This window comes from Bactrocera latifrons, unplaced genomic scaffold (assembly GCF_001853355.1).
Source record: "Bactrocera latifrons isolate USDA-ARS-PBARC rearing strain unplaced genomic scaffold, ASM185335v1 scaffold_71, whole genome shotgun sequence".
In the NCBI taxonomy this organism is placed as follows: Eukaryota; Metazoa; Arthropoda; class Insecta; order Diptera; family Tephritidae; genus Bactrocera; species Bactrocera latifrons.
Window position 1 is genome coordinate 328,722 of NW_017537390.1, and position 27,487 is coordinate 356,208.

At 37.6% G+C, this 27,487-nt stretch overlaps 1 long non-coding RNA gene across 2 annotated transcripts in view; it reads left to right on the forward strand.

Annotated features, from left to right (window-relative positions):
- The window catches only part of LOC108976001, a 424,947-nt gene that overhangs the window by 216,164 nt on the left and 181,296 nt on the right, over positions 1–27,487 (forward strand). Inside the window, exon 1 of one of the 2 annotated variants that reach the window (XR_001993911.1) lies at positions 20,873–21,258. The exons of the other annotated variant lie outside the window; for it this stretch is intronic. This is a non-coding gene — a long non-coding RNA (uncharacterized LOC108976001). Of the gene's footprint in view, positions 1–20,872; positions 21,259–27,487 lie in introns of those variants that run through there. 2 annotated transcript variants of the gene reach the window in all.

A 27,487-nucleotide genomic window follows, 5' to 3' on the forward strand; every position in this document is an offset into this window, starting at 1 on the left:
CTATCTTTTTTGGTTTTGCTGCTTTTTTATGGCATTTTTCCTGGTTATGGGCTTTTGCTGATATTGGCCGCTTGATAAGCTCGCCGTCGTACCCTGAGTATTTGCTTTGGCGCTGTCAGAGCGAGTTTATTTTATTTTGGTATTTCAACATTTTCACCATCCACCTCCATGTACATACATGTAGTGGTCTAAAAACAATATAACTATATTTATATAGAGGTATTTTATATGTCACTGTGTGTATTCATAGTTATAGAGAGTTTATGTTTTACGTTCGCCTTCATCCATTCCATTTAAGCGACAGCTTAGGGCTTTCAACTCAGCGTGTCCGTATTTTTGCGTCAAATAATCTTTAATTCTGGCAGTTTATTTCAATTTGGAGAGAGCCATAAAACACGTATGCCGTTTAATCCAATATACAGGGTATATCGATATATTTCCCTTTAACCAAGCAGCCGACTAATTGTATCCTCTCTACAGTAGTGGTGAACGTCTATTGGGGTATCATTTGATCAAATTTTACCCGGACTGGACCATTCAGACTGCGCACGCAAGCCGATCGATATAAATTCTTACTACAATGCTGTAACCTTTTCTATGATCTGGCGAAGTTTAATCCTCACAGTATATATCATGTCACTGGGTGCGTGCGTCAATTTTAGGCTTCTCCCAAATAAACTGAATTTTTTCAAGGGTCGCCAAAGAAATGTTTGATTGTAGCCGAGGACCCACATTGTTCAAATGCTTCATTACTGGTGACGACTAAGGATAAGACTTATGAGTATGACCTCGCAACTCTCCAGGTTAGGTTAGGTCATAGGTTTGATTCAAAAATCGTTGGATTTCACTTGATCAGATATTTGTGGTGCCTAAAAACGCTGCAGACATGCTGAGCACTTAACAGCCCGTTCCCAGGAAATCGAATCCTAATGGACAGTTTAATCAGTCTCTCAACCGTTTTCAATAAAAGCGAGTAGGTGCTAATAACTTTGAAGTCCTTAGCAGTGACATGAGATCTTTAAACGCCAATCTAATCTGCATCCAAGTCACAGAAATGTGGACTAATGTGGCGCAGTTCGCTTAAATGAGGGTTAACCATTCAAACTCAAGTTGTGTAGGTGTACTGACGTCGGCTCCGTGACGCTTAAATGCCTCAAAAGATTTTATAGCCCACGTAAGACGATGCTTGTCCGAAAATTCTGAGAAGGCTCGATGGCCTTTTTGTAGTTCTCCAAGAGGTACTTCTTCTGTATATATATGTTTAGAGAAAAGAGAGCTTCCAGGAGTAGCTGTAGCGACCCCCCATTATTCTTAGTCCAGCTCTAGTTTCCAGTCCCATCTGTCAAATATCAAAGCAGAGCAGGATTCTTTGCGGGAATACACATAAACCAATAGAATATATGACAGCACTTTACTCTTTCACAGAAGACTCTCTAAGAAGACATTTTGGCCTTATTAATTTCAAAATTGTGTATAGTGCCTTATACGATGTCCAATGTCAGCTAAGTTCGATTCTATGGGCTCGACCTAGCGCGACCGAAAGAGCTGATCGAAACGTTTGTGCGTATATTTAGCATTTCATCACTTCGCCTACTGAATTTAGAGGATACCACCAGACTGTGGCGTTGTGAACACATTCCTCCATAAACTTTTGATTCAGAAACTAAAATAGCCTTGAGTATCACTCTGGATCTTTGGTTTCAGCTACAAAGTGCGGTAAGCTCTCGAACCTTTTTCTAGTTTAGCAGTATAATAATCTTTGAGTATTTTCAATTTTTTACCTTTTACAAAGAAGTCTATTCTCGCCTTGCTATCGTGTTTGAATACTTCCACAACGGGTAATTTATTGTTTATCTTCGATAATTTAAAACCTTTGTATCAAGAATCGACGAGAATAGTTCTCGAAGAATTATTGTGTCCAATTTGACTTTGACTATCTTTTTCCCTTTCTTCAAAAGATTAATGCAATAATTCAATAATTTCAAAGACTAAGCTCCCTATTTGCTCCATATATTGTTCAAGATATTATGAATATGAATGTGAAAATCAAATTCAAAGAGCTATCACAATCATAGCCAATTCCACTCTCCTCCGTCACTGTTCATCATTCTCAAAGTATCTTTGACGACTGCTCAATCGCATAGTCTGTCCATGGGTCATATTCAACGAAGTATATATTTCAACCACTGAAAAACATCCATCGATATTTCTAGTTTTCAAATAAAATGCGCTGTGCAAATGCAATATATTCAAGGCTTTTGACTGTGGAAACGAAAGGCCAGGTACCGCATCACCATTTTCAAGTGTCATTTACTAAAAGCTCAATATAAAAAAAATAAAAGTGGAATTCATATGCGGAAACGCAGAGGCACTGCATTGCACTTTACTTCAACGCATTTGAATGAAAGTGAAACAAAAAATAAGCTACGAGGGACGCTAGATTGTTTAGTGGCTTTTCAAGTATTGTATATCGTTGAATAGTTTGGGAGGTTACCAAACACATTGATATCGTTATGTGAAACCTTATGTCAACGGTGTTCCCTAGTTTCCTGTCCTTAATCTCAAAATTTTCGTAAACCAATTCAGAAGCTCTTCAACTGTCGGAAGACGAAAATATTTTACAAACGGTTTGGAGGCATTTACGGTTTTTATATCTGCGAAGATCACTTAAGATTGGAGTTCGATAGATAAGATTTGTATAAACTGTAAAGTTACGTCAAAAAGTTTAGGGATCAAAACTCGATGGATACACCAGCTAGACGCTGAAGCTCTGAAAGTTTTTACTACCGTAGCAACTGGTGAGACTAAGATAATGAGAAAGAACTGTGTTGAAATATCAGGTGAAATAGAATTTTCTTTTAATAAGTGTTTTGGGTTCTCGTCCACTTACAAACTAAAGAAGTAACTGTGGACGATGGCAGAATCGTTTAAGGAACTATGACGTTAAAAACTATTTTACTTAGACGCCTTTTGGTTAGTTGTAAGGGATACCTAATCCCCCATAGAATGGTAAAAATTTGATAAATTGTCATTGATGTTTTCCAACGGCAGGCCAGGAAATGTGGTGTTTCGACAGGGTCAGACCATAGGGAGAGGGAGGTCATGTTTGATATGTCAGGGTCGATTCTGGATAATTAGGAGTTTAACCTGCTACAATATCCAGAACGAAGCTGCGAAAGGGTCCTTCTCGATTCCCGCGGGAACTCGAGCTCGTTGAAGGTGTTAATGGCTCCACTAAATGGCGGTCTAAGCATGTCTGCAGTTTTTTGTGCCCGAAGTCTGGTCGGCGCATTATTTTATGCCCTCGACGTAGTTGAGGAAGGACCTCTTGATGCTCCTAGGAGGAGATTTCGCTGCAAGCAGGTAACTGCGGGGATGATTTCTGCGAAAGCACACCAGCAGTAACTGTTTGGAGAGAGGTTCGTTATGCTTCTCAACTGGGAGCATGCAGGCCTCTCTGTGCAGGTCGATGGGAGAAATCAAGGACGTCCTGTTGTAGTCCGAAGTGCAGTGTTCTGACATGTCTGTAGCTTTCTCATATGAGTTTCACTGCATCCAGTCGATCAGTCGATATTGGAGCGGCGTAGTTAAGGACCGGCCAGACGATTGCCTTGTCTTTTCCCTATTGTGTTGCCGCTCTGTACTTTGCAAATCGTGGGTGTGGCATACGACCGCGATAAGGTAAAGTGTGTACTCCTGCGTCCAGTTATTGAATATGGGCGTTCCTTGTTTATTATAATTTGTTCCCAAAATTGAAGGGACCCATGAAGAGACGACGCTACGATTGAGGAGATAAAAACTGCATTGAAGGCGGACAAGATCACAAAATATAGATTTTTAAGAGCTTCGAGGATTGGGATGATTACTTTGAAGTGGACAAAATAGATATTCGAAAGCTGCGTACAGTTTAAATTACCCTCGTAGTAAGGAGTATATGCGTAAAGTGCAACAGCCACTAAGCTTTCTACAACTTCAGTTGCAATCACCCACGTCAGTTGGCGCGCAAACAAAGTGGGCCAAGCTGTATTTGGACTCAATGTACTGCCATTTGTAGGAATGCCATTTCCATTAGTTGCTTGCTTTGGAATATTTTTACTTTTCCTTTTCATATTCTTTTCTGCATGAATATACATGCATAGTTGTATCACACATACATATAGGTACATAATAACTCTACTCTGTGATAGCCACTTTAAAATATGTTTGTAGACATATATATTCTATGTAATATTGTATATGTTTCCCTTTTGTCTCCACACACCCACACACTTTTGCTTTGTTTCTGTCCTTTGTCGGTTTCTCCCTGCTCCAGTTTGTAGCCTTTGCCATGACGACATGACAAGATTATTATCAGTAGTCATAAATATTTTTGTTCGCAACCAGAGTAAAAGAAAAATGGAAAATATTTTGGCGAAAAAGAGTTGAAATTATTTTATGGCATGTTTGGCTGTTGATTTGTTGTTAAGAGACATTTACTTTTTGGCATCTAAATCGGTAGACAAAGTCCAACAAACAAAAGATCACAAATTGCCATAAATCACGATAGATTTGAGTGACTTCAAAAACAAAATGCAAACAAATATTTTCACTTGATTAAAATACCTAAAATGTGGGTGTGTTACTTCTTTGTCAAATTATTTTGTTGTCATTTGTAGATTCTGCAGGTCAGCACGCTGCTCTTTACAAAATTTTGGAAATGTTATCAAGTCCGAAGTTGAAATTTACTTAAAACATTGCAGTAAACTTTTCTAATATCAGGAAATCTTTCACTTTAAGTTTCTTTCGTACTCGATCCTCGATTCCTTCAATTAATACATTGATTGATGTGTAGGAAGTAGTACCCCCTTGTTGAAACCAAATGCCCCTAAGATTCAGTCTGTTATCATGGTGCAATAACGGCCGCCATTGACGGTTACGTTCTCACCGGTATCATTTTTGAAGAAATATGAACCGATGACTCTAGTGACCCACAAACTACACAAAACCGTTATTTTTTCTGAATGAAATGGAAGCTCTTGAATCTCTTCAGGTTGCTCTTCATTCCAAATGCGACAAAATTGCTTGTATATCCACTCTTTGAGCTAGAAATGCGGCTCATCACTGAACAAAATTTGGCCCGAAAACGTCGGATCTTCTCGGAACTTTTCAGGAGCCCATAGAGTGAAGCGATGTCGTTTGGAGAGATCGAGCAGTTTCAGCCTTTGCACAAGCTGTATTTTGTACACTTCCAATTTAAGATCTTGACGTAAAGTCGTGCCATACGTCAGCCTGAGTTGCTGCGAACGGCGCCGAATCAACTCGCCACGGTCTTCGTTTACATTCTCCGCTGCGGCTGATATATTTTCTTCACTGCATGCTGGATGTGGTCTCTTCGCTCTATTATTATACAATAATAAATGCTGGGTCTCAAGATGAATGATGGTGTTGCAAATACTACGCTCAGTAGCCGATTATGTTGACTAAAAGTTGAGCGAAGCGCGCAAACTACGTTCTTTGCAGAAAGATAATTTTCGAATAAAAGTTGCGTGATTGAACGTTCTTCAGGCGTAAATCTTTTTATGATGAATCTCTGTCAAAAACGGGGTATTGAAAAAAGTACCGCTACTTGGATCAGCCTATCGCTTTATGCTTTCCTTATGCCTTACCGCGAATTTTTTTTTTTTATTGGCCATTATACCAATACATCGAAGGTCATAATCGCTCAACTGGTGTGCAAAGCCAATGAGTTAATGAGTCATGAGTCCACATTTGGGTTCTACCATACAGGTACAAAACCTGTAGCTGATTTTGGTTTCAATGATAGCTTGCTTTGTACAATTATCTCGCAAGTAGTCCAAGTGTGTTGGGCATAAGAAGGTAAACTGTTTGTGTTACTTTAATAAAAAACTTAAGCTTTTAAGCCGGATTGGTGGAATAATGAAGTATCGCAACGACTATTGAGGTGGCCCGTTTGCGTTAGATATTGATAAATGTTTATACGTTTTTGACGTCCATAGAAAAATATCCCATGTGCAGAATAGAAAAAAAAAACTGTTTTTTTTTTGCGAAGTTTTGGTTCAATTTCCTCGAAACGAATTTCTTTGTCTCAGCAAAGTATATCTAAGTAGACAGATAGCTATAAGATGCTTAMTTACTTATTATCATTTACTATTCGATCGACAGTAACTTCAGAATAAAGGTAATCCTTTCAACTTACTCCCATATGAAAGAAAAATACCAGAACTGAACTTCCTTTCCACCACACTTCCGCCAAAGAAATCACTTTGTGGTGCATTTAAGTACTTTTTCATATTCTTAATTATCAATTCACAACCACAATTCGTCTGGCGCAGCACTACTTTTTAAACTACTTTTGGGTGCATTTAAGGGGCTCATTGCCAGCCGGGACGTGACGACGCTACAAGCGCGTGGCGACCACAAAATTCTACTGCCGATTGCCACCATAATAAACCTAACACACCGGTCGATTGCCGTCGATACGGAAACCGACTCTACACGTGGCGAAGTTGTCGATGGAGTTAACTAACGGTACGTTACCACCAAAATGCCCTTGAATTAATAATGAATTACGTAAAAAGGTCACGTATTAAGTTATTGGCTGGCGAAATGCTTACGGAGCAATGCGACTCACTCGAAATTTGTACAGATTTGCTGCGGCGGCTGAGCTGCTGAGTGGTCAAAAATTCGGCTGCACCATCGGATTTGTATGTTTGTATGAATACACACAGAAAGGTATTCTAATGCAAGGCAGTGCTAGCGCAGGGAGAGCAATGGCTGCTGAAATTTAATGCAATTAAAAGTGGATGACAATCAAATCCCATGGAAATTGTCGTAGCCTATTAGGAGGGACGTGCTGGGACGATACAACAAGGAAGTTGAGCAGAGTAACGGTCGTTGAAAGCGTACACCGAATTTCAATTACCCTTACTGTAAGGCGAAGAGGGCGGCGAAGTAGCGCTGAATGTGCGGATTTTCGACCGTAAAAAGTAGCCAAGAAATAAAATAAAACACTAAATTTGCATTTCTCACACACAAAAAAATCCAGCTTGCCGCTTGTCCAAGTAGCTACACGATATTGTGGTACTCAACATTTGGCCAGGATATGTTGAATTTGTACCAAATATTTATACCACACCAACACACTCGTAATTCACATATAAACGCGTATAAATTCCAGCACTCACACACACACACACACACACCAGAGCCGAGTTGAATTTTTGCGGAGCACCAAAGTCATCTCACATTGTGCCACCAGCTTAAAGCGAGCGTTGCACGGCGTTGTCATCTAGTCAGTGGCAGCCATTAGACTATTAAGAAAGTGCTTGAAAACCATTTTTTCTTTGCACTGGGCAAGTCAGCGAATTCGCTGCATTTTGGTGAATTTAATTTTGCTTGTATGCCTGAAATTCAGCTTCGCTGCCACAAAACCGCAAAGACCTCTAGCCGCATTCGAGCAATGTTGGTGCTTTTAATGTTCGGTTGCATGTCCTGGCCGGCTTAGATGAGTTTTTGTTGTTGTTTCCCCCAGCACTGTTGCGCGCAATAGACACTCGTTTAATCCTCTGAATTTGCAAATGACTCTCAACTCAGCGCCAACGGAGACCAGTAAAGCCCGCAACATCGAGTTGGTAACCCACTTTAATGCGGCACAGTGGGTTTTTTGAGTAAAAAAATATTGTCTGAGTGAAATGTTTATTGATCACATATTTTAGTTACACCTTGCCATCTATAAAAGCACCTAAAGCCACTTTACTCACTGCACTTGTGAACGTTGCCGGCAGGTATATATACGGAGTGACTTCTAAGGCTCATAGAAGCTGGGTATATGAAGGGATCCGAACAAGAACACGCTGAAATTCTTTCCTTCCTCAACTGCATCCTGAAAACAACTTGGATCATTGCATCGCGGAGACTACTCGTGGTGGCTTTTTCTCTGCTCACTACCGACGAGAGATATATAGATCGAAAGGAGCCGTTGAAAACGTCGAAGCTAGCAGAGACCGTTGGATGGAAGTTTCCGTTATGGAACTCTCCGTTAATTCTATGTTCATGCTACCATTGTAGTGTTTTTCATGTAGAACCAGCTGCTTTTAATGAGCATTTACTCCGACAGTAGAGTGGCAATAGTTGCACTGTGTTCGTTAACTGTGCGCTCAAAGCCAGTTAAAGTGCACCTGCCCACACTAGAAATTGCATCAAGCTACTTCATCATAGCGGGATCGCTGGTTACTCTAGTAAAGCCGATGAGCCAGAGCGGGCACCCTTGCCAAGCTCACATTTTTTACAATTTGAGAGTCCGTAAGCCTATATTGGACATCGCATAAAAGGACGTTGACATACTTTCCTGTACATTTGAATGATTTGATTTTCTAGGGATCTATTACAAAATGAAAGAAAATAATTCGGAGGAGTGTCTGATAAGAATTTGTAGAATACCTTGAATAAGGGAGCGGAAAATGCAGAGGTCTTTTGGGCTGGCTGGATTATATAGAGAATGCTACCAAATTTGAGATCACTACTTTTGAAGTAGTTTCATTTCAAATTCATTCGGGTTTGAGTATATAGACTTGTCTTTCGACATTACGTTACCCAGAATATTTCGGAGCGCTGCCGGTACACAAAAAAGGAGAAAGATTATCTCACCATTTAATTTACTTATCTACGATTTTTATGTCCTAAATATTCTACCCTTAAAAAGTTTCGAGTAATAATTTTCCGTTTTCTTGTTTTCAAGCAAGTTTTCGACTAACTTAATTCATCCACTCTTTTCTCGTATATCCTCCCGTATGTTTCGCTTTAAATTTTTAAGCAATATATTCACAGCTCGCTCAATTTAGCTTGCAAACACCAGCAGCTACTCAGCGGTGACCTCGGCAACCTCCGCCGTCGGCTGACTCTTGGCCTGGCTGTGTCGAGTGTTTGTTTGTGTTGTGTTTTGGCAACTAAGTTGCGCCTTTGTTTCGCCGTCTCATTGTTGTGGCTGCGGTATTCGCGCCACTCACTTGGCACAGCGACGCCATGGGCTCTAAGTAAAGTTGCCATAGATGCGCCTCTCGACTTAGAATGTGGACGCAGGATGCGGCGACGGGTGTGCGACAAGCGTAATTCCTGCCACTAATTTGTGTATGTTGATAATAAATCATTTATGGCCGCCAGACGATTGTCAGTCAGTTGGTGGTAATCACACAGTGTGCGAGTACAACCCAAATTGCTGTGCGGGCGCTTGTGAGTGTGTTTGTGTGTGAGTGTGTACGTGCGACGATAGAGGATATGCGTCGGTGACCCTTCCAAATGGGCGATGCCTTGACTTGTATGACACTACTTGCGCAGCGAGTTTATGCAAATAAACACATACGCACATTCACACACATACGAATAATTTGATTACTCACGCACACATAAGCAAAGTTCCATGCACACGTATTGACGTACGCGTGCGTGTTTGTACAAACATATTGTCTAAAGTTTCTTGCCAGTTTCTTCCGTCATTTTGTGGCCATTTTGTGGGTGCCATCAAGCATCTGCAAGACAAACTCCTTCTTCTGCCCCTCCCTTGGCAGCCCTTCCTCCTGCGTGCCTCTGCAGCTTCTTTGGGACTCTGCATGCATGTTGCATCCTTGTAACCTTGTTGCTGCCCCGTAATTTCGACTGTTGCTCTTGCCTTAGCTCATTGTGCCACTAACATCTTGTTCGAGCTTCTTAGGCCATTAGGGAGCATTAGAGCTGGCCTGGCTTTGTTGTGTACTTGGCAAGTTTGCAGTTGACTTCCGTTTACATTGGTTGCGTGTGAAACTGTTGCCTCATATCATGGCGTGTCCATATATCTGCATGCATTGCTTCCAATACAATTTTACTTAACGGTACATAGTTTATGAGCTTAAGTTTGTTCTTGAATTTATTGAAATTTCTTCCTAAGTTTGATTTAATGCTAAGTGGTCTATTAATTTAGTTTGTTTTTATGAAAAATATGTAAATAATTTTATGTTTCGCTTTTTGCAATGAGTTCAAATCATTATTCATATTCCCAGCCTTTGAGTTTTATTAAAAATGTCGTTGTACTACAATATTTTTTTAAATGTATATTCAAGTTAGAGGAGAATGGTGGAAGCATACTCGAGACTCCCACAATTACTTCACGTGACGTCAATACTTTCTCCCAGCTCTAATTTGCTGAAAATTAGGTTAGGTTAGATTAGGTTAGGTCGAAGGCCTGCCCGTCTTACCAAAGGTGATGCAGGATCCAGCTTGAATAGCTCTGAACGCTTGTGTTTAGTGATTTCCAAAACACCCAAATATAGATCATCCGATCCTTATCACTTTGAGCCTTACACAACTTTGTTAAATTTGCTAATCAAATCAATCAATCATCCCAGCATCTTCGCCGAAAGAGTCTCTAACGAGGTGTTTCAACTTCCGCCTGGTAAAAGCTGAACCGTTGATAAGAAATATTTTGACACTTTTCTTGACAAGATATGTAACCTCATCGCAAATAGTTCAGAGGATCTCTTGTGTTCCCCTTTGGGTCAGAAGGATCTGACAGCCGCTCAAGTTTGAATTTTTGAGGAGTGCTTGCCAAGCTTACAGCAGATCCATAGATCCAACACTAGAGTTGCTAATCTGATACAATTGGGGTTAGGGTGTCCTCACAATCAAGTTAATTGGTTTTGTAATTTCTAGCAATTCCGCCTTTATTCGGCACACAAACGCATACTAAAGTGAATTAAGGCTATTGATAAAGATGCCAACCATTCCTTGGCTAGCTTTAGGTGCTCTGTGAGTTCAATACGAGTTTTGCTGTCAATGTACACCTTTCTGAAAGAAGCATCACTTGAGGCTAATACTATATAACTATTTCTACCGTGATGACAGTCACTATCGGACTAAAGACACTCCTGGGAGAAGACCGCTCTTCCCACCTTTACCCAAAGCTTCGATACATCCGCGAATTGGGTTAGTGTTTTACAACTCACACCCCTTAATTCAGCACAAAAAGAAGATAAAAATCGATCCACAACTTCAATAGGAAAGTGTTTTTAAAACATTACCTTTTAGAACCCGTATCATGGGCTTTCAAAATCACTTAATAAAATGATTCGAAACTTATTTATTCCTTACTTGTTGTTAGTGGTTTTGTAAGAACTATTTAGCTAATTTGTGTTCCATTCATATCGGTTGTTTAATATGCGTGGATTTCGATTATTTTTGCGTTTGGTCTTATAAGTTCCTAAGTAACAATATTAGTTTATTACAGGAACTTTACCCGACTGAAAGTATTTTATATAGCTCAAATAATGTCAAGTAAAGCATAATACCTCAACGTTCAGGTTCTAGATATCATCCTGTTTATTTTGATGTTCCACAAGTCCCTTTACACATTGCTCAATAAACAGGGTTTGGTGGATCAAATAAACCACAAACCTTCACAACTTATTTGGGGAGAGGTGGTTTAACGTCATAGCAGCATTCGACTCGCCAGCGGAACTTATAATATTTATACATACATACGGATACAAAAGAGCTAATGGATTGGAAACTGGAATCTACTACTCAGAGCTGGATCTCAGGCAACCCTTCAAGTTTTCTGAATTTTGAAATTTTTTCAAGGCGGATGTATTTGTGATCAGTGAAGTGGATGAGGTGGAAACGACATAAAGATGATCAATTTATACGAAAGCTACAATTAAGCCAATAACCTCACATCGGATTACGTCAGAAAATAGGTTTAGAAACAGGGAGGCAGGAGATTGATGGCTGCCGGAAAGCATATATATTGGGTTACAAGAACCGAAATAGCTGATCAGATTGTCAAACCGCTTTTCATCTGACTACCGAGTCAGAATAGAAAATACGGAAGTATTATACTAAAAACAATATACAATAAAATTCCGCAAGGGCCGGCAAACGCATTATTGCGAGATGGAATGATACTGTAACGATGATACATTCAGAAAGTGCAAGCAAGTAGGCACGGGAGAGTTGCTGTAACATCTGCTATGCTTCTGTTTAGCCTTGTCTAGAATTCGTTTTAGATAAGCGCAATTCAAGAGAGCAGATGAAGTATCCAAATTAGAATCAAGTGCCTCTCAAAACTCGGAAAAAGCGTTGACGTCTTGTGACGAATACTTCAACTTTAGTTAAACTGTACCTTTTGGTATTGCTGAAGACCAGTAGGTATACGCATGGCATGAGCCAGCATAACCTAATCTAACCTATTGTCATCTTAAATTTTCTAAATTTTTATTTCTTATGAAATTTCACCCTAAATGTAGGCCACGAAATAATAATTTGATATTTTATCCTACATTTAAGATTGTGTTTGAAGTATAGACAAATGGCTCTATCACCATATGAGAAGTGCAAATGAAATATCTTTTAATATTTTTTGTTATTAAGAAGCCGTTTAAGACTAAGTGTTTATTTTGATTAATTATTTTAAATTATTGGCAATTTTCATATAATTTTATTATAATTAATTTCTATTTAATTACTAAAATTTAAATAAGCCACTCAGTTGCTAAGTACAGCATACAAATTTTATGAGCTTGTTTGATTGCTAATATTGAAGCGTTGCCAACTACTTTTATACGCCTAAATGCCCGCAAACATTGAAACTATCCAAGGATTATTCCGGACGAATATTTGCGGGTTGCAACTTATATAATATAATAATACTTATATAAATATGTATATGCAGAGCTTCATAAATAAATAGCACCGCACTTATACTTGAATACTGGCCAAAGTTTAAACACACATACATATATACTCGTATATATATATATAGATGAATATAACTGAATAAGTTAAATACACATGGAAAGTCGAGCAACACAAATAAATGGCAAAGTTAAGCGAAGGCTACGAATAGAGCAACAAGTTTGCTTTCCCACACACACACACACACATATATATATATATAATACTTCCATCTGTATTTGTGTGTGTGAACAATCACCCACACAGGCGTAAGTTCCGCTGCCAAAATTTCACCCAAATCCGCCATAACTTTTTAGCCACTTATGGGCGCATGTCATGCCGGCTTTATTGCCGTTGCATGCAAGCTTATTGCTGCAAGCAACTTGCACCAATATGTGGCGAGTGCATTGAGGCATTATTAATATTTTAATACCAATTTTACGGCAATAAATGCACGCTTCAATGGGCAATGCTGAAATAGACCAGATGGTTGCGGTATTGTGCAATGAATTATAGACACATACACACACACTAACGCACATGTGAATGCGTGTGTGTTTATGTGTGTGAGAGAGTAGCTACTGGCTTTATGGATTTGTGCGCTCACGAATATTATTTTTCACCATTTCAGCAAATGTTTCAACTAGCATTGTTTGTTAGAGCGTTTGCGAAATAGAGAAAATATTTCATTTTGAAATAGTTGTAGCTGGTGACTCAGTTATTTATTTAGAGATTTTTGTGAAATATTTGAATATTAAATAATATAATATTACTTTTTGGTTATTTCATTCAGTGTTTATGGTATTTATTGCATACTTTTGGGCGCTTAACGCACATTTTAATAATTTATTTGTTTACTGTATTGGCAATATTTTAAAAATTTTCACAAAATGATATTTTAAATGTTTATATTTATTGAAAGTTTCAATTACGTTAAAAGCTGCGAAATATTTTCGGTTACAAAATTAATTTATGAATTGCTCTATCAGAAGGTTTGTACGTTTAAATAGAAAAATGCATGGTATTTTTAACAAAGGATCAAGGTTTATGTCTGGTTCAGTTCTCATTCTGGAGACTGCCGCTGAAACTATAGGTAGATACAATTTTTCTTTGCTTCACTTAAGCTTTCTTGAAAAGTTGTCAGTAGCTCTGTGTAGTAAGCCTGACGCAATACTTTCCTATACCCTATATCCAGAAAGACATTACTACTACTGAAAACCGAATAACTTGTTGGATTCTCCCATTGGGGAATCCAAGTTTCATAGCACCGCTTTTCCATGTACTTATAATAACAGTTTTATTTTAGCAGACATACAGTTTGTCATGCCCTGCCTGGTCCTAAGGACTAGGACTATGGGAAAAAAGTGTTGCCCTTATCAGGAATCAAAATGAAGTTATGTCACTTCAACACCGCTGCCACCGATCTTTTTTTCCTACTTGATTCCGTAATCTTTTTAGTGTGATCATAAATGAATACACCATAAATCTTTATGGGCCTATCTTAAAGAAATTTGGACCTAGTTTTCGTTGATTTCTATTCTAATGAACTATGAAATGGTATAAAAGCAAGAGTTGTTTTCTACTATATCTTTCTGCGAACTTATGATTTCCATTGTCATTATTCTGCTAGTATTTTTTTTTTTTTTGTTTTTTTGTTTTATAAATAGTTAAGGTATTGTAGTTTCTTCGTTTGGATGCTTTATGACCTGCTTAACATCTAAGAAATGACTGTAACCTCATTTTAATATGTGTCACATACTCTTTTTATGTAGTTTTATTAAATAATCATAATAATGCTCATAATTTTAGCTCAAATATGATAATATTATGACGGTTTTAGAAGCAGTGAAACCTTTAATTGACAACTGGACTGCGAATCAAGTATTAAGGCAGTTGTACTAGTTAGTCTAGAAGCTTGAATTCCGAGACGTTTTGGGAACTGATATTTTTACTATCATTTCTATGATAATTCACATTTCAAAGAATTCGCCAAACATGTAAAGCAGGCTAAAACCCTTCAAGGAGAATTTCTTAAAAGGCAAAAAGATATAAAAAGACTTTTACTATGATATGGATAGATCAGTTTGTATAGCAGATTTATGCTATAAAGGTGCATTGTACAATATTTTTACTTTTAACCAAGTCCTCACCTTTTTTCCATTTATGCAAGTCAACAACCTGTGTTTACATTTGGCTGAGGCAACACTTTGTTTACATTTGTACTTTTTGTTTCCATTTCATAGGAACAGTGATACATTTTTAACATTATGAGGTCAATGACCCTTTTGTTTACATTTTGCCGAGGTCAGTGCTATTCGTTATTAACATATATTGGCGGCTTATGCGGTATAAGGTCAGCTAGAAGTTCAAAATATTTCTATTAAGTATATGGAGGTTGGTGGACTTATTGATCCGATTCAACCCATTTTTGACATAGAGGCATATTAGTTGTATTTTCAGAGAAGCATTCTCGCCGGATTCTTGTAATACTTGTATATAGTATATAAAAGATTGACCGATATATAATATTAGGTAAAAGAACAGCTGTAAGCACTGGGGTTCATATCTTTGATATCGGAGAGCTATAAAAGTTGTTTATTTCGATTTGGATAATTTTTGGACGCATTGGTATGTTTTGTATACTGGAAATACTCTGACAAATTTATTTACTGATTTATTTTATTTTTAATAGTTTTTACACTGTTGTAAGAGGTGTTTAAAGTATTGGTCTTGTGCAATAATACAAATATTTGAGTGACACAAAGTGTTCACTGAGGTTGTGAAGTCATCGAAAGTTGCCTTATGCGAGGCGTTCATCTTTTCCTGTTAAAATTGTAGTGTTGGCAGCTGAGAGATAGTAGATGAGGCGTGTTAGACTGCTGTCAAAAGACTTCTCTCTGCAAAGCATTTGATTCGCTTCCGAATCTTCGTCAACGAGATGTTTAGATGGTACCACCATGAGGTTATCCGCCCATGCGATTGTTTCACATTTTTTGGTTGTGGTATTCTGAGCACCCTGGCGTACATCAGGCTAAGTAATGGGTTTAAAAAAGTCATGCGGTATTTCACTGGAGATTTTGTAGATCCGAGTGCCCTCGTTTGTATCGAATAACAATATCCTATTTTGAAAGAGTATAGGCCATGGCTTATAACAAATGCGAGGAAATATGGAATAATGTTGAAATGTTTGAATAATCCTAAAAAGAATATGTATTTTTGTTTAATCTGGATGAAAATTGATCATATATAAAACGTGTACCTATTTGAAAACGTAGACTCAATAAATATGGGTGCTCTGAATATACCTGATAATTTTATGTTCCTTCATTTTATTGAAGAACAAACTTGTATTTTAGTATTGTAAAAGTTTGTAATGAATATTACTCCTGAGTAAGTTAGTGAGCGCGCTTACTTACCACTTAAACTCGCTCTTTATGTCTCGCCTGTTGCTTTTTAATTTAAAAAAAAAAACGATATTTCCTTTGGTCACTTCGACTGCGCCTTTGTAATTTTAAATTACCCAACACATACTTGTGAATGCAAAAACAAGTATGGACTTATGCAAATAAAGCTATTTACTTTTGAAGCTGCCATTGAGAGGGGCTCCACCGGCAATTCGCTTTGAAATTGTCCTTTTGTCTATGCCATAATGTCAAATGAGTCTATTTGCCCACAAACACTTACGCAATAATGCCAATTTACAATGCGTGCGAAGGGCAGCGGGACCTTAACGGCACATATGCTCGAATATAAGCATGCTTTCGTGTTTGTGTGTGTTGGTAATGCTAATATGCATGTCGAGGCGCATTTAGAGCTTCCGCTGCAAACCATTTTTACCTCTGATCCTTTGTGCGCACTTATACACACACACACACAAACGCTTTTTAGCTTTGTGCATAAATAATTTACACAAAACCATTGGCACTAAGAGCCGCAACCATTTTAGGTATTTTAGTATTTTCGCCGGAATATTGTGGTATGTTTTATTGCTAACGTTGTTKTTGTTGTTATTGTTGGTTTTTGTTTTCGTTAAGCTTTTAAAGCCTGCCACATGTCGGCGGCTACCGTTGTGCTCGTTTGCTCGTTGACTTTAATAGGTGATTGTTGTTATTGTTGCTTTTTAGTTGTTGGTATTATTGTTTTTATTGTTGCATGCAAAATCCGCTTTTTTGCGTACATGTGTGGAACAGTGTGCTTCAGTATGTGCGCATTTTATCTCACTATTAGCCACCCAGCAGACTTTCCGACTTTTCCCTGCTTGCCACACCGCTCCGCCGCTCGCTCTCTCACTGCTTGCCACAATCCAGCGGCACATTTCACTTTCACTCTCACTTTCATTGCTGTGCTTTCAAAGGATTAGACGTGTTTTACATTTTAAAACGCCGCGCGACTTGCTGCCGCACTTGCCACCAACTGTTGCACACACGCATACATCGTTGTGTAGTTGTTGCTGTACTATATGTAAGGCTCATCCTTTTCATCACTCATACAACCTTTCAATTCGTCAACTAGTCAACCGCTGCGTTTGGGTTGTGGCGATTGTGTACGCTCGCTGTGCCACATGTTGTTGCAACATATGTTGACGCTTGTTTACAGCAGGCACACATCTGCATATGATGTGGGCGCATATCCGTACAATGTTGTTGCAAAGCTTTGACACACACRCACACTATGTTGCACGTTGCTTGTGTTGGTGTGGTCGAGTGCGTCCTTTAATTTGTTGCCAATTTTTGACTGCATGGTTTGTCGCCAACAGTTGAACACAATAAAAACAACAACCACAGCGGAAATAACAATAATAACAACAACAAATGGTTTATTGTTTTAACTACAACAACAAGAACATCAGCGACAACAACTACAACAACAAACCAATTTTTGTAGTATAACTACAACAAGAAGAACATTAGCAACAACGACAACAATGACACTTTTATTAGATGCAACAACAACTACAACAAAAACAACACATACCTCACGTTTTAGCCACCACTTACTCTCGCTGCCATTTTTGCCCATTTTCGCATTCAGCAAACGGTTTTCAAAATATTCGCATTGACAGCTCTGTGCGTTGCAGGGTGTTTTGGCTTTTTAAATGTTTTGTGGTGGCTTGTGTGTAATTCAACGTTCAGCACTGGTAACAAATGTATATTTCATAGCACTCACCACATTCAACAGCAAATATATATGAGAGTATATCTATGCGTGTCTGTCATCCATCCAGCACTGCTGCCGCGTCTCTTTTAAGCCGATTACATTTTTGTTGTATTTGGCCTTTCCTAGCTTAATGCGACATGGCAGCGAGCAACGGCAGCGACTTTGCCATCAGCGATAAGTGTCGCATTGATGGCGATTATGGCATCAATGAAGCTATTTAAGAATATATATCACATTCACCGTTATATCTGTTATATCTGCACTTAACTAATATTTGTTTAACCAGCTGAAAGTTTTATGATCGCCCTCACCACACTCCGGAAGTGGCTCAGCATGAATTGTAACTATGGCGAAGCGCTTGTTGGAGGATGAGGGCGTTTGGCATTCTAACAATTTGAGCTGTGTGGCATAAATTGGCTTCATTAAAGCATAAATTAGCCACTGAGCTATTTGTTGCGAGTGCATTGCTTTTTGAGAATCTCAAATTTATGAGGGCAATATTTGAGCAAAGATTTTGAGTGGCTTGTGGAGAGTTTATTGGTATATAAATCAATTGAAGTGCCGTGGACAGGATGTTTATTAACACAATGTTTGTCTTGATGTGTATATCTGTCTATGTACGTATATGTATCTAATTACAAGTTTGATGTTGGGAGACAACTTGCCTAAATAAAGTTGGTGGTTGGTACAGAGTTAAGCTTGTAGATCAGCTATATAATATCTGATATTTAATTGTGGACAAATAGTATTGGAAAAATGGCCTTGCCTCCGCCTTCTAATAAGTTTAATGTACATATCTCCTAAACTACCAAATCTTCAGTAACCAAACTATAAGAACCCCTATCGACGATGTGGAAATGGATGAAATCGCGAGATAGCAATAAATCAATAACTAAATGCACCAGAGACATTTAGTTTTCCCTTGGAGATGTTACGAGATGGCTTTAAGGGAGCTGGTGTGAAAATTAGACGATGCGCATGGTGCCGCCCACTTTTTGATGAAATCATATATCTCGGAACCCGCCCGACCGATTTCGATCAAATTTTTTACATGGCGTTTTTCTCATATTTCTATTTCACATTGTGAAAATGGCCGTAATCCAACCACACCCATGCCTAATTTCAATATAACACAATTTTAAATTCCGTTAAAGACAACAAGCTACCGACTACTGCATTGGAAACGTTGAAAAACTGCGACGTAGACCTATACTCCATATTTTATTTGCATATTTGCTCTTTTTTGACACTCAGCCGCTTCAAGGTAGACTGATTGACTTGGCGTTGCTGCACACGCTTCAAGACAGTTAAGTCACTGCAAAAGAATTTCTCGAAAGTTTCTCAAAACTTAGCACACATCGTTTTGTTTTGTGAAATTTTTCTATTCAATATACGAAATTATTACATACATGGTTCGTTCCAAAGTAAACCGGACTTAAAAAAAACAGAAAAAATGTTTTTTTCGGCAAAAACAAATTATTTTATTCAAAATAGTCTCCTTCTGCTTCACTACAGCTTTTTGCACAGTCCAAAAGCATGTCGCACGAGTGTTTGAGAGATTTTGAATGGCTTCTACGTCTGCATAACGCTTTCCTTTCACGGGCAAATGCATTTTTCCGAAAAGGAAGAAGTCGCACGGTATCATATCAGGTGAATACGGGGAGTGGTTAATGGTTATAATGTGATTTTTGCTCAAATAATCGATCCCATGATATCCTTCGAATATTGGATTCTGCGCAATTTTTGGTCGTCAGTTAATTTGTGCGGAACAAACCACACACTTTTCGTAAGTCCAAATGTTCGGTCAAAAAGCCATAAATCGATGATTTGGAGATGTTTAATTCCATTTCCATGAATTTCAATGATGATTTCGGCTGATTCTTGATGAATTTACGCACAGTTTCGATGGAATTTCCGGTGATCACGGATTTTGATTGGCCCACATGTTGATCGCCATTTATGTCATCACGACCATTTTGAAAACGTTGAAACCATACGTATACGTATACTCTGCTACGGGATAGGCAATTATCGCTATAAACTTGTTTCATCAATTGAAACGTTTCGGTAAAAGGTTTACATCTAAAACACAATAATTTCATTTCCAATCTATGAGATATCATGAAATTCTCACTGGACAATCGATAAGTAGTCGATTCTAATGCACTAGTCGACATATAGCTGGCGCCACCAGGGGGCGCTAGATTCAATAAGTCCTGTTTACTTTGGAACCATATTTTCAATATTGTAAGTCACCCGCACGTCTACGATTTATGATGTGTTTTTCAATTTAGTTGGATATGATATTAGAAGGTCGATTTGAATTCTTTTCACCATGTTATTAAACTGTTTAAGATGTATTTCATACAATAATCTTCATGTTTCAAGCTCAAAAACTATTTCTGGATCCGCATATACATATATACAACTGCTTAAATTCTTATTCTTTGTGTTGGCGTTTTATATCTTATTTTCTGGCTTTGATTATTGCAAGTTGTAAGAATATAAAACTTCGCACTTTCTTATTTGTGAATGTACATATGTATGTATGTAGAAATAATAACTATAAACGCTTTTCACACATTACAATTATATGACGTCATTAAATTTCTATTATTTTGGCAACTACAAAATATTATACATACATACATATATATATATATACTTATGGAATTCGCAAACAAAGTCATCTCTTAAATATTTATTACTGCGTTCTTTACTAATTTTATTAACGCAGTAATAAAATATGTTTGCTTGCTCTTTAACCAAATGCTCTCTTTGTTTAAGTGACAAAATCAAGTAAATTGAAATTGCAGCAGTTTCCTTTGGCACAAGCATGAAAAAAAAAACAAAAAGTACAACTGTTTAAAATCAAATACAATAAAATGAATGAGAGCAGGAGAATGATTCTCAGCGCAACCGTAGCCAATGCATGCAAATGCACTGAGTGTGCGCCGTTACTTGTGTTTTGCAGGTACAAACAAGTTTCATAAAAAAAAAGTGCGTAACAGAGTTAGACAAAATTGCAAATTCATTAATAACGTAAAGAAATAACCAATTTTAGTGCGATTAAAAAGTGAAAATTCGTGCAAATAATTGGTGTGCGTGTGTGGAAATGTTTGAACACTCAATGTGGAGAAAATGTAAAATGAAACAGAGGCTTGTTAAAATGTGAAAAGCAGCTTGTTTAAAATTTCGTATAAAATAGTGAAAATGACGTGTAAAGTATGTAAAAATGTTAAATTGTGGAATAATATGTAAAGTTGCATCAGCATTTTCTTTGTGCGCGTGTTAARAAATGTGTTGTGATGTAAAAATAATAATAATAATAGTGCTAGCAATTCATAACAGATAGGATTATCGAGAAAATTTTGTTGGCTGTAAGGAACAACAAATGTAGAGGTGAGTCATTTACATGTTTATTTATTGCTAAGCCTTCGTAAATTATAAGGTGAACGAAACTATTATAATATGTAGCAACATATTGCAAGAGTACGAAAGCAATATTTTTTCTCCAAATTTGCCTCTGCAGTATGCACTGTAAACTTTGTAGTATAAATTATAACAAGAGTAGGTGACCTAATGTTCCCGTATTTACATACTTAGTCTTTCACTCTCCAGTTGTAGGCAACAGGATATCCGAAACTATTTTCGGAAATTTTAATTATTTTTCAAGCATAAACACAAAAACAGAAATAATAAYAATAATATAGTAATCAAGTCTTGAAGTGCAGCTATAATCGATTACCCATTTTCCAAAGATTATACGGATGAGTGCTGCTCCGAGATAATCGATTTCGCCCACGAGCTTTCTGTAAACACACACAAAATAAAAAGTAAAAAAAATATATGTTTGTGCAGAATTGAGTGGCCTTCAGCAGTAATTAATACGTGTGCTTACTGGCTTTCCACTTCTTTCTATCTACTCTTACTTAAGCTGACTTTGGGTGGCTTTGGAGTTACACCTACTAAATCGTATTATATATTTTCGAGCACATAAATAAATATATACAAGTATTTTTTTAAATTTGAAGATTCTCTGTAGTAGATAACAATCGAAAGTAATTACCTGCAATAAATTTACTGAAATGTGCAAAAGTCCCGGAGACAAACAAACAAGAAGGTTGCTGAAATAAAATAATAAAAGTAACGCCCGAGAATATGTATACATACATACATATATAAATAAATACAATCGGTTATATGAGCAGTTATGCGAAGGTGTTGACTACGTGTGGGCTGTCTGTGCATGCACCAGGGCACTTGAGGGTCTGTAGACAAGTTGCAACAGTTTTGCTAAGCGTTCTCCATTATAGTTGCTTTGCTTCTGTTTCTTGCTCTCTGCTGTTCTTCTCCACAGTTGTAGTCCATTGTGTACCTTCATTGTTATTGTTGTTGTTGTTTGCTGGCAGTTACTGGTTACGTTGATTTCTGCTGAGATTGCTTGTGGCAAGCTGGTGGTCTCGAATGATGCATCACAATCACAGCAGCTTTACAATGGAGTAAAGCAATTACTAAAATGTTGGGCAGTTATGGCAGTAAATGAAGAGGATTTGCAAATATAATGCACGTAATGAATTTAGTAAATATTGCAAAACTATAATGGTTCGGTATCAGTTTATTTTTGTAATATATAAATAATGCTGCAAGGAGACTTATAACTACTTAAAATAATTAAAAGTATTAACATAATTTATTGCACTGCAGAGAAATTTAGTTTAGCTCGGGTTCTTTTTGGAAGTACTAATGAAAAATCTCTTCCAAAAGCATTTATAAAATAAAAGCAAGCAAAGAAGCTGTCCACTGTGTTTTACTTTTTAGTGTAAAATAAGTTTATATGTATATAGATAAATGAATGAACCTTGAAGACGAAGGCTGCATGGCACTAAAAAAGCATAATTATATTATATAAAAACAAATCTGGAAAGCCAGACAATTGAGAGTTGTTATCAAGCAATTCTACCATTCATCCGATCTCAACAATTTTTTTTTGTTTAGGAGATTACACCAATGCCTTAGTTCTTTAAGGTACCTGACAAATGAAAAAGTTTTCCATACAAGCCTTTGACTCTGATGGTTCAGTTATAGCAGCTCTAGTGGTCTGATATTGGGGAACCCGACACTTCTTTAGGAACGATAACGCTGATCCCTTATATCTGTACTTCACGTCTCCCATATTTTCTTATGAGTGTTGCACACTTTATGGCAAACTTAGCATACCCGGTTTCTTCCTCTTTATTGGCGTAGACAACGCTTACACAGTTAAAACCGAGTTTACAACAGCGCGCCAATCGTTCTTCCTTTTCGGCTCCAATTGCAGATTCCAAATGTTGGCGAGTTCTTCTCCACCTGGTCTTTCCAACGGTGTGGCTTTCTTTCTCTTATTCTGATTCCACGGTGGGTGCTGCGTCGAATACTACGAGAGCTGGAGTGTTTTCATCACTTCGGCAGACATGGCTTGTCTAACGTAGCCGCTGTTTCTTAATTCCCTTAACTACGTCAATGTCGACGTATGTCTAGTGCAGCTCAACGTACCATCGACTGCCGAGGCAGACATTGTTTTTGATGTTAATGCCGGTTCCAAGATATACGAAACAGCCAGGTAGCTTGATGAATTTCCTTATGCTATGATCTAGTAGTATAGAGACCATATTTCGGATCCTGAAGAATTCGTTCATACTCAGCCCATGGAGTTGTTTCATCGTTTTTGCCCACCCTGGCGATAAGTCCCTAAGCACAATCTTGACATTGATAATTATGTTGAAACTTTCGTTTTGATTTGGATTTTGGCTAGACGTTGATTCACCAGGGTGAATGGCATAGCTCAGCGACGGAGTCTCTCCCACCACGAATGTTACACCGAATTTTCACTCCCTTATAAGATCACTGCAGTCCTTGTCCCATCTATCGCACTTCTTGGACGCCGGTAATGTCAGTCTTTACTCGTACGAGGACATCAACCAGCTGGGCAGCGGCACATTCCTAATGTAAATAATTAAGGGACCGGATATTCCAGGTGCATGCCTTTAAATCGTAATCCTTAACACGTTTGCAGGGGTCGTCATCAAAAGAAGGGTCTCTCTTCCGAGGCTATTGTGTCCTTTTCGCTAGGGATGTGTTTTAACGTGGCGGTCCCAAACCCAACACACAACAATGGTCAGAATAATTGAATAAATGTATCAAAATTTAGAAGGCACCAGTTTGAAGACGATCTTTAGTCAAGGTTATGCCTTACGTTTTCTTCGACTACCATTTATTATTCTCCTTGAACTCGTTTTGGACGGTTGTATTAGAGGTAAAAGGCCTTGACCAGATGTTTTCCATAAAATAAAAATGGTGATGATTGAAGAATTTCCACTGAGGTCTCTCAAAACGTAATCTATGCTTCATAACATCTTTTAGTAAGTTCAATTAGCTTCATTTTGTAAGTAGTGGGGTGAAAAGAACCTCTTGAGGTATGCAATTTCACAATTTGTCCAACAACATTTTTTGTTTTTTTACTTTAAGCTTTAATGTCATCCAAATTCTTATCACCAAGGTATTTTTGAGGACTATAATTCTTATATATTTTTTAACTTAATTCAAGCCGTTGGAAAATAGTTAAAATATGAGCCTGCCATTTAGATTGGCCAGCTCATTAACGCATCTCTCTTTTTTGCTTCCAATCATTTCGTCGTTTAACCCATTTGCTCTTCAGTCTCTGCTCTTCGCCTGCTTATTTACATACATTGCGCACTTTCTTCAAAGTAAATGAGCTAAATTTATATTTAATCACTGCCTCTGACGCCTTTTGTTCACCACAAATGAAGCATAAACAGTTGGCACAAGTGCGCTCGGCAGCGACAGCCGTGCAAATCGCGTATACGCCCCGGCTTACCGCCCAACTTAAGCGAGCATCATTAATTCATAATTTCTTTGCAATTAATCATGAATTGCAGCACAAAAAGGAGCTAAAACGCAAAGTGGGCGAAAGAGAGCACTAACAATTTGCCGCTGCTACGAAAGAACGGTAAAATTCCAGCATGGAGTGGAGTGAGGATAAGCGCTATCAAAATAATTTATTTTCCTTAGCGGCAAACATACACCTAAGAGGCGCGAAACTTGAGATACTCGAAAGGAAGTGCAAAATGTAGAAGAAGAAGAGAACTACTGCGGCATTTTAAACAAAAGGAAAAATGAGAAATGAAAGCCGAAATGAATTTGAGAAAAATGTTAAAAGCCAGCGCAAGAACTTAATGACCGCTTTGTTGTTAATTTCTCACTTTCCTTAGACAACGTCTGTCCAAAGGATGTGGCTGCTGGCAGCGGCAGGGCTGGAACTCACAAACGGAAGGATAGTGTGAACAAATAACCTCATCAGCTAGAGTTGAATTGTGCTTTGGGCGCTGTGGAAGACAAATCGGAAGCTTAGTGGCAACTTTAAATTGCTGATGAAGTGGGCGGACTTTTTTGCTATAAAGCATTTCACTTAAGAATATTGAGGTAAAGCGTTGCTCTACAAGTTGACCAGCAATTTGTGCAAATATCGAGAAAGCGAAGTTGAGAAGAATGAGGTAAACAAAACAGAAAATTCTTTCTGAATATAATTATAGAGATCTTGTGTACATGTATCTGTTGTACTAGAGTTAATATTTTTTCTCCAAATAACCATTTTAAGAGCTAATGAAAATATCTCTAAACTTTCGGATCCCATTCATATGGAGGTACTAATCCACTGAGAGCTTACTTTTCCTTCTAAATTCCTTTTTATGGGCGTGGAAAGTTCGTATAAACTCATATGGGAAAAGGAGTTTTCTAAACGGAAATCGTCTTAATTTTTACTGCCGGAGAATAGAGCCCTTAAGCAAAGGTTTTTCTGAGTTTTTATTGTCTCGAGCTTTTTTACATTCATATAGAGTTTGAGAGCTTTCTTCCTGTATTTGGTTACATATTTTTAAAAAGATGATCTCGATCTCGGAAATATTATGAATAATTGTGTTTTTGAAGACCTTGATTTCCGAAGTTTATAACTTTAGGCTATTTTCTCTAGATGAACAAGAAAACATCCACCTTAGCTATGTTGACTTAAGAACTTAGCTATAGAGGAGGATTACGGTAGTTCAGTATTTTTTTTTTTTTTTTATACTTCTCGTACATGTTCCTTGTTCACCCAACGGTTTTTTGTAATCTTATCGCGATAGATAATAGAGTTATATACATACACAGCATATGGGCGTAATCGGATTACTGGCTCATTCGGTATCTTCTCCGACTCTGTACAATAAGTGAAATTTAATAATAACCACTCCCCATAAAAAAGGTTATATGGGTTAAGTTACTAGATTTTCTGAAAGGCTTCAAAACGTAATGTTATACAATGGGCGAAATCTCTTTCCTTAGAACTGATTCGAGCTATTTTAACACAATTTGATTATTAATATAGGGTAGTCGAAAAAGTCTTTTCATATTTCAAAACAAACTTCAACTTCTGTTTTTTATATTTATAGTACATTTTAATGAACCAAATATGTTCCATTTCGGTCGACCACGTTTCCGCTAGAGACATTATTCCATCAGTGTAAAACTTTTCTAGTTATTCGGCAAAAAACTGCTAACAGTAATTTTCACAGGCTTTTCTTGAAGCCAACTTAACTCCATTAATGGAGGTCTGCTTTGGTCGAACCAAATGAAACAAATGATAGTGCGATAGTGCAAGGTCAGGGTTATATGGTGGAAGCAACAAAACTTCCCAGCCAAGTTGTCGTCAGTTGTTGATAGTATAATGTAGAATCAATCGTTTGACCAGGTTGGAGCAGCTTATAGTGGATGATTGCTTTCCATTTCCACCAAACACTCAGCATAACCTTTCAAGGTGTTAATTCTGACGTTGCGACCACGCTTGCACCATGACCATTTTCCCACATTATTGTCACATTTGATCCATTTTTAGTCTCATGTTAACATTCGTTTCAGAAATGGTTCGATTTCATTTCGTTTCTGCAAAGAATCGCAGATTTTGATTCGGTCCATTAAATTTTTCACAGACAATTCATGTGGTACCCAAACCTCGAGCTTCTTTTTGTAGCCAGCCTTTTCTAAATGGTGCGAAACTGTTTAATGATGAATGTTAAGTTCTTAACGATGTCATGGCTGTTTATGTGACGGTCCTGGTCAATCCTTTCCATAATTTCATCGACTTTTTCAACGCTAGGTCGGATGAGATCTCCCCTTCCACTAGCGCTTATATACATATACTATAAAAACCTTCAAACTTCGCTTTGAATAACTTTGGCAGAATATATGAATTATAACGGCTAGACGAAAACATTAAATTGTAACAACGAATGAAAATAAAACCGAAAGAAAAGCGTAAAATGCTAAAAATTACAAACAAAGTAAAACTCCAAAAAAAAACTGAACTTATAATGGATTACCAACAACAAGTACTTAGCAACAGCTGCTCAATTTTCCATTTTCTTCTCCCGCACTAAGTGCTTGTAAGGCGCCTGAAGCAATAATATTTTTTTGGTTTTTTGGCAAAAAATATGTAAAAACTATAAGAAAGGCAGAATAATCTTCATCACTTTTCCATGCTTATTTCATTAAGTACATAAGTACGTATGTAAGTACATAAAAAGAATTTAATCTTCGT